Source organism: Leuciscus leuciscus (genome assembly GCF_965113295.1).
Source record: "Leuciscus leuciscus genome assembly, chromosome: 4".
NCBI classification, from domain to species: domain Eukaryota; kingdom Metazoa; phylum Chordata; class Actinopteri; order Cypriniformes; family Leuciscidae; genus Leuciscus; species Leuciscus leuciscus.
The window spans coordinates 36,133,173-36,142,342 of record NC_138728.1 but is presented as its reverse complement, the minus strand read 5'-3'; the positions used below and the strand labels follow the sequence as shown (position 1 = coordinate 36,142,342).

At 34.4% G+C, this 9,170-nt stretch overlaps 1 long non-coding RNA gene across 1 annotated transcript; it reads right to left on the bottom strand.

Moving 5' to 3' along the window:
• Positions 1–2,657: 2,657 nt before the first annotated feature.
• Positions 2,658–3,746, bottom strand: LOC309497623. The gene is made up of 3 exons (XR_014205640.1): positions 3,650–3,746; positions 3,212–3,313; positions 2,658–2,713 (listed from the first exon to the last, which is right to left on the bottom strand). It is a non-coding gene; the product is annotated as an uncharacterized lncRNA (long non-coding RNA).
• Between the last annotated feature and the right edge of the window lie 5,424 nt (positions 3,747–9,170).

Below are 9,170 nucleotides of genomic sequence, written 5' to 3'. Positions count from 1 at the left end.
CAAACCATTTTTTAAATTTGTGTCAGCATCGAACAACATGTGACATACAGAACATTGTGTCTGACCATTAACCTTACCTATATAGTTGGTGCATCCAGAACAGTAAAAATGTGTTTCATATTGTCCATACTGCCCATAAGCTTTATGAAATAGGTAAGAAGTAGCTGGAACTGATCCTGGGAAATGTTCATTAAACAATTTGAGGAGGTCTTCAAGAGCTGTCCCTGTGAGGTTGTGTCTCAAAATGAAGGACATCAAAAGAAGTAGACTCTGTCCTCTGGAGATAGGTGCTCCTGGGTAAATGAGTTCTTCTTCATCTGATTTCTACAGGAAGAAAATAAATAAAAAATAATATAATAAACAATTGAATAACTACATAAACAGGGCCTGGTTCACCAAAACGTTCTTATTGCTAAGTAGTTCTTAACCTATTCCTTAACCTCTCTCTTAACTTTATGGCATGATGACACGTTAGTACTCTAAGTATATCTTCTGTACAACATGACATCATGTTTGCGTAAATATACACGCCACTTTTAAAGCCGAGTGACGTGTTATCTATATGCATTTCGAGCTATCCGCGTGTATGATGTGATTCCGCGTGTATGTCTATGCTGTTAAATGTTATAGCAAAATGTATATCTATATCTGGGGAGCGATATTTTTTTTTTCCTAGGATGGTAGGGGAAGAGTCATGAATGTTCTTAACCCCAGTGACGGTTAGGTTTAGGGACGGGGTTGGGGTAGGTCATATATATTTATAGTAATTTAATGTTGTCAATGGAGGCCAAACGGCGTTGATAAACATGCTAAAAAGCAATTGCCAATTATGTGTCTTGAAAACAAGCCACAAATGGAAATACGAATTGGCGTGTCATACATACGCTATATCATGAGATCAGTCTGCTTCTGTAAGTCACACTTTCATAAGGTTGGTTTGAACCATTCGTAAGCGCTCTCTTAGCGTTGTTTGAGCTCAAGCCGCTATTCGCCGGCACTGTGAAGCAGTGTTTAGAAATCTGCGCAGTGGAGTACAAGTCAAACTATAATATGTTGACAATGTTGTGGCTCTAAAATGATTTTATGTTATGGACATTTTAAGACTAATAATAAAATATGTTTGCAATGGATAAAGGCCTATTTATGAAGTTGAATTTATTTGGTATCAGGTGACAATTAGTCTTGGCTATTTCGTAATGGCCCACTGCCAGGCCCAGTGATCTATCTCAAAGTTTTAAAGGGGACATATCATGCTAAATGCACTTTTTTAGCCCTTAAATGCATTTTGTTGTATATTTGGAGTGTTTAGAAGTACAGAAAAGATGAAATTATTCTCTTCAGGTGCTTCGTTGATATCTTTATATTCTGTTTTGGTCATATTTTTCAACCGGTTCAGATTTTTCTGTTATCTATGATGTTTTTTGAACTATCACGTCACAGTATTTGCAGCGGAACTGCCAAATAAGGACATTGACTTCCGGCCCAACACTTCGAGCAATCCGCCATTATTATTTCTCGCTGCAATTTTGTAGTCCAAGCTAAAGGATGCAGAAGTTACGAGAGGGTAAGTTAAAATGTTCGGTTGTTGGATGTAGTAACCCACACGCTTCATTACACCGTCTAATGTAGATGAACTGCCGCGCTTGTGACAGGAGCATGTTTAACTGAAAGAACGAGCAGAGAGAGAGACCCGGTCGCGCGCGCGCTCACTCTCTCTCTTCAGAGCCAGGCGAAAGTGTAAACAAGACTTCACCGTCTCCAAACTAGACGCTGTCTTGCTCTCTCTCCCTCGGACATATTAATCAAAATAAATCGACACGGTGGTAAAAGGTCGGAAGACCAAAGTTTCATGTGTAAATACAGTACACACCATTGCGATACATCCATATGAAGACGTTGTTCTGCAGGTTCGTCGTCTTCATTTTCATCTCGCTCCGGCTCTGGCTCGAACATGTAAGGCTGGCTGGACAAGTCTTCCGTTGTTGACATTTTGTTAATAACGTGTGTATAAAAGTTTCTGTGCGCTAGATAATCCTATCTCTGCTACCAGACTACAAAAATGGCCGAACGGGGTGGAGTTGAACCGAGTGTCACCGCTACAACCTGGAGAGGGGGCGGGGTATGAAGTGTCTCAATATTGTTTAAAGAGACCGCACCAAAACGAGTTGCTTTCAGAAGCACATTAGAAAAGGGGTAAAAAAGGGGCCTGTGGAGCTATAATAATGAGGAATTCAGACCCAAGCATTGCAGTTCCGCTTTATATAGACTACAAATGTATGATTTATATGTAAAAAGGAACAATTTAAAAGCATGATATGTCTCCTTTAAAATAAAATAATCTGAATTAAAACATAGATTAGCCCATGCTCTACCTCTCTACCTTTTCTTTTTTTTCTAAGAAAACTTGCCGAGAGATGAAAAACACCAATGCAAATATTGCACATGCAACCTGCATTGACTCATGGTCCTTGGAAGAGCCAGCATGTAAATGCTACAAAGCTAGATAACTTTGTGTTTGATATAATTATAAATGTAATTTATTACATGGCTACTACTCATAGATGGCACACAAAGCCACACGATAAATACTTTATTACAATACCTGTGATGGATTTGAGTTTGGTCCATGATCAAGGTTAGGTATCTCCGGTTCTTGTTGCAAATCAGCATTGTGGTCAGGGCGTCCCTCACAAACAGGCTTATCTACAATTATCTGTTAAATATAGATGCATGTCTGAGTTTTTCAAGCATCAACTTTTGTGTTGAACAATTTAAATGAACACTTTTAAAATACTGATATTAGTTATATTATTGCTTCACAACAGCCTCCCTCAGCTGTTAGAATTATGACTGTACTCAGCTGTCCCAGTTACTAATCTGTAACTGTTTAATACATACCATATATTAAGTGTCTGAATATATGAAAATATAAAAACAGTCTAAAGTAATTGCCCCAAAGGAATTAAAGCTCTAAACAAATAATAGATTAATACAATTAACTAATAATAATGATTGAATTTACAAAGAAAAATAAACATGTAACACTTTCACAATTATGATTAATTTTTTATTTTAAAATATTAATTTGTAACAGACAACAAAGGCATGAAATATATAATATTTTCATGATATGATATGACAGTATTGTCACATAAGCCATATGGCCACATATGCAAATTGTTAATGTGATAAATAAATAAAAAATATTTACCTGAGAGTTAATGTTTGTTTGATGATGAATACTCTCAAGAGACTGGCACAAGTTGAACTGGTTAGGCTGCCCTCTTTGATCAATGTTGTTCACATTAATACTCTAAAAAAAGATAAATGTAAATGTTCTGTATGAAAGATGAATGACTTCCTGATGGACATGCAATGTGTAAAAAAAAAAAAATGTTTGGTATTAAGTCTGCGAAGTATGTAATAAATAGAATGAATATATAATTATATATTCATTCTATTATATATATATATATATATATATATATATATATATATATATATATATATATATATATATATATATATTCATTCTACATTTATTAATATATATATATTTATATTTCTTAGATAATTCACAGACTTAATACCAAAATTTTTTTTTAATTTTATATAATAAACTGATGTTGACACAATATTTCATACTTACCCATTCAACTTTTTCCTGCACTTGGTCTTCCATTTTGTATCTCTTTGCTGGTCTTGGGCACGGAGAATTGTGGACACTGTCATTTTCCTTGGTTGCCTCATTGCTTTCGCAATTAACCGAAAGCTCAACAAGTTGATGTTAACATTACTCTCCTTACAAGACTAAGTAAAAGACACTTAGGCTAATCATATAATAGTGGCGTCAGGATTATTATTAATTAATATTACTTCAAACCATACTGACGGAATAACAATTTTACCGGTGTTTTCCTTCTCCGGTATTTAGTTGTTTTTGGAAATTCAGCAACATTTATTGACATATAGTTCTTGTAACCATCATGGGATGAATTCTGAAAAGAAAGAAATGGCATAAAGATTTGTTTCAATTCCTGGAAGAAAAATAAAGCATTGTTGGAAACCTTTCCACTGCAGAAATACTATGCACATCTAATAATAAATAATTAATAGTGTTGTATTGAAACAGTGCAGGACAATTAAATGTTTAAAACAGCGATTAAAAATAAAAGTCATTTACCTCTTTATTTTTTGTATCCAGCTTCTTAAGGCGACGTTTTTCTGTCGTTTTCGGAATCTCTTCATCTTGTGTAATTAGGAAAGATTTGTATTTCTTCATTTCTTTGTATTTATACACTTCGGTACCAAATGCTATTTCACCAACAGATTTCGGTGTAATGTAAGACCAATGCGTCAAATTCAAATTAAAAATAATAATAATAATAATAATAATAATAAACTGTTATAGGCTGTAATTCGCAGTGCATTCATTTAGACCAATCAGAGCCAAGCATTTCAAACCAATCGTACAATCACACAACGCCATTTCAAAGTTCAAGTTGGCGCAATTTGGCAGGCGGGGCAACGGATAGGCCTACTGTAGGCTATGTATTACATTTCCAACTAGCCATATGGATACTTCAACATCAGGAATCATGTCTTTTCCAAACTATGCACTGTATTATTTCCCTGACTCTGACCTGAAAGTGGATAGCACCGATATTATATTAAGAGAACACAGACGACAAGAAAACCAGGTCAACTCCCGCGAACAATTCGAAAGTGAAGACGGTTACATAGAGGTGCGCCTGCCAAGTCGAAGCCGACACGGACAGATCAAGATACTGCCTGCAAAAATCCTACTTCTTGGTGGTAAGTTTATAATTGTTAGTGATTAATATAAGTGGCTTTATTCAAATTTTGTGTTTAGAAAATATTTTCAGAAGTTGATGCCGATGCTATAGTCTATGAGATAGCCTATGGATAACTTTACCGCTAACTTGACACTGAAGAGAGCAACGTCGAGCTATCAATTTAGTAAATTGTTATTCTAGGCATTGACATAAAATAACTGTGCGAATATGGCACATTGTGTTTGCAAAAAACAAAATGGTTGTTAATTGTGATTATTACACCACATTAAGGTATGATCGATTGTCACTTAGACAATAAGTAACATCAACTTAACCCAGTGAACATAATACAATGTTGTCTTGTGTTGTAAATATACAGATTTATGATATTTAACTCTAGAAAATGTTAGGCTATTTGGTAATATTAGGCTGTCGATTTTCATGTCAATTTGACCGTTCGTAGGGAGCTTGATTGACAGGTGATCTGACCAATCATACTTCGCCATCCGCCATTTTTTCCGACAACTCAGTTAGACAAGATGGGAGATGGGAGGATTTAAACTTGAGAAACGGAGTGTACTACTAACGTCTTTCTGTGAATAAAACAACATCCCTTCTTATCTTATTTCATGTTTATTGAATGCTATAACTGAACTAGAAGGAAGAGATGATTGGTTCACGAGCAGCTTTATTTGATGCCCTACAGCGAGGTGACAGACACATTAAAGACCCACAAAACGGTATTTATTGTTTACATTTATTTTTAAAAATGTTCAAATATGAAAGGTTAGCTTTTGTTTAATATGTATACTATAAAAAGTAACCGAAAATTAAGCTGGTCTGTCCTGTCTGTCAGCGTGTTGTCAGTCTGCTCTCTGCTCCACGATGTATTTTCCCTGCATTAGAACATGGTGTGGGCATGAGAGCGGCGTAGCTTGTCGGGCGTAGCGACAGTAACTAAGGGGGGCGGGTCTTAGCGAACGTAGTCATCCACTGCTTTTACAAAAGTTTTGTAACAAAACCAATTAAATAACTTGTACTGTAAAATTAAAACGGAAATAAATATTGATATAAGAGTTTTATATATATATATATATATATATATATATATATATATAGTCACTATTGTAAAGTTTTTAAAAAAAAAATTATATTTAAACCGCCAGGTCATGTTAAGTCGAGTAAGTTAGTTGAGTCTCTTTGTTTATAACTTTTCGTTGGTGAAAAATAACAAACAACTATTTTTTTTCCACCTGTGTGAGTTGAAATCGTGATAATGTTGGATATAACAGATCCTTGAGATGTTTGTTAAGTTATTACATTTTAAAAATAAAAATATGATTCATTCATTATTATACTTTTTGGTTTACTTAATATTATTATTTTATCATTGAATGTTTTTAATCTACTTGTTAGGGCTAGTAAAAAATATTATTTTCTCGTATCCTTTCTGGAATTTATATAGAAAAGGCGTTTAAGGATGTATTTTAAAATTTTAAATTTAATAACAGAAATATGATTATTTTGGAAATTGTAAAAGTGTTACTTTACTCTTTTTTTTCTGTAACATGGTTCAATTCAGAGTTATGTCAAGTTAAATCCTCATATCTTCTCTATTCAAATACTATATTGTATTTCAAAAGTAGTAACTAATTATGAACAAAACATACAATAGCATCCTTAAAACTGGTGCGCAACCTAGATTAGAGTTTTCTAAAAGGGTAGCCCCCCCATCCCCCCCCAAAAAAGGTCAACATTACAATGAAAATGTTCAAAATTGTAATGGAAAAAAAACCTTGTAAAAATATATTTATTTTGTTTTTAAATACGATGAAAGAATAAATGACATGAGAGTGAATAAATGATGACAATGAGGAATTACTAACTTCACGTTGGATATCCCTTTATTGGTTTGTTTATATATATATATATTGTAATTACAGATGTTTACAAGGACTTAGTTGTAAAGAGAGATGCTTTTAAGAGAGGTGAAGACATCTGGAAGACCACCATTCTGAAAGGGCAAAAAACATCTGAGGCCGTAAAGGTTGTGGATTAACTTAACATTCAGGATAATTGTGTTTAAAATCGCTTGTCTGCCTTTTTATGTTAATTACAATGTGTTTTTTTTAAGAGTGCAAGTACATCTCAAAGTGCAGCTGCTGTTGCAATGGGAGACCAGTTGAAAAGAGACCTTCAGGATTTGAAAAGAAAAAAAGCAGCTCCTGTAACCTCCACTCCAATGTCAGATGATTCAGATAACACTGAAATTGACTTGTTTGAAAACATACCTAGACCAACAAAAAAGAGAGTAAGCATTGTTTCTGTTCCAACATTTCAGTTTTTTTTTTTCCCCCTCTGATCTATTTCTAATTAAAGTAAAACATTGTGGCTCTAAATGTCAAGTTAACTTTGGATTCTTCAATCCTTATGGTTTAAAGGTGCTTTAAGTGATCTCACACCTTTTTTATGCCAAAAACTTTTTTTCACCAACCACAAACATCTCCTCACTATCCTCTAGTTGCCTGTCCCTAACACAGTCTCATCCCAAAACGGTGGTTAATGGTTAGGTTTAGGTATGGGTTAGGGGTACCGCTAGGAGGCGCTGCTGGTGCGCTTATGTCTCCGTCTCATATTGACGTTATAGTGGTACCCTTTGCGTCGTATGTTGCCGTATGGTCAAGACACGTAAGTATGTGACGTCTTGGGATGAGACCGGGTTGCTGTCCCCTGAACACACTGTAAAATGCTGTCTCTGCAGACAGCCTAGTCTCCACAAAGACAGAAAAAAAAAACATTTAAGCTACAAACAGAGTTAACCCGCAAGAACGAAACATAACAGACTATTCCAGACAGTCACCGGATGTGGGGTGGGGTTTGGGGTGTTATTGCGCGGATTAGGAGGAGGGGGTTTAGCTAGCCTCAGTTTTGTTTGATAATAATTCAAACAATACCAAGAACAGGCATGCTCAACTCCCAAACCGTTTATGGGTGCGGGTTTAAAGAGGTAATAATTCAAACATCAACAAGAGGTTACTTCAACCAAGAACAAACTTGTCTACACTTTGTCTTAGAAGGAGATTCCTAAAGCAGCAAAATGTTCTATTACAGATGTCTTATTTCTTAGTTTACAATCATTAAGACTGGAAACATATTTATTACTTGTAAAACATTTTCTAAAAATGTTTTCTCATTTCACTAAATCTGTTCAACAAATTTGAATAATGCAAATTTAGATTTGTATTTGAATTCCATAGAGTCATAATATACACATTAATTAGAAATGTAATTATATTTAATTAAGCAAAATGTTTAATTGAGCCTCTTCTAACCTTGTGTCCAATGTATCAAATACAGGCTGTACTAGACAGTGACGATGAATATGGAGATAGAAGTCTTTTGCAGAATACATCTCCCCGGAAAACCAATGTTGAGCTTGATGCTGATGTTGTCAAAGCTTTGAAAGGTAAAGGTTTGTTATTTAAAACAAAATCTAACTTGTCGCAACGGACAAACAAATTTTATAGTATGAATTAAGGTGAAAAGCATGACCTATGCTAATTTGTAGTGATGCCTTCTTCCTTTTTTTATGTACGTGCATTACTATATACTCTTCATATGATTCAACAGTAGCTTGTAATTTAGTCCGTAACATTGATTTGTCTATAAGAAAGTAGAAAAGTTTAGCGTCTTTTTTAAAGCTTTCAATTTTAGATAATAAAATACTTTAAAAAACTACACAATTTTTTTAGCTGAAGCTAATATGATGCCTCATGGAGGTGTCTGTGTTTGATCAGTTAAAGGGAGCATGGGGAGGAAAAGTCATCACGGTGATTTTCTTAACAGCTATGGCCAAGTATTGCTTTAAGACAGACTGAAAAAAAAATTGATTTTCTGATAATACAGATAATACAGTAGCATGTGTTATTTTCTCCAGATTTATGAAGCTTTTATAAACATGACTGTTATACATTTATATGCTTGTGCTTTTTTTTTTTACATTTAATCAAGTCGTAGCATCAAGTGTACCAGCTGCCACCAACTTGTAATTTTTAATGGAATTTTCTGTCTTTATTAATATTGATTAATTACTGCAATAATAACATGGAAGTTACAGTAATGTTTCATTTCAAAATATGGTTTCACTTTATTTTGATAGTCCACTTTAGACATTCTACTAACTATAAGTAACTTTTCAACTACATGTCAACTAACTCTCATTAGAGTATTTGTAGGCTGTAGTAGACTGTCAGTAGACTGTTAGGTTATGGTTAGGTGTTTGGGTAAGGAGAATAAGTTGACTTGTAGTTGCCAAGTTACTTATAGTCAGTAGTGTCTGTTGGGGAACCAACAAAACAAAATGTTAGCAGATAT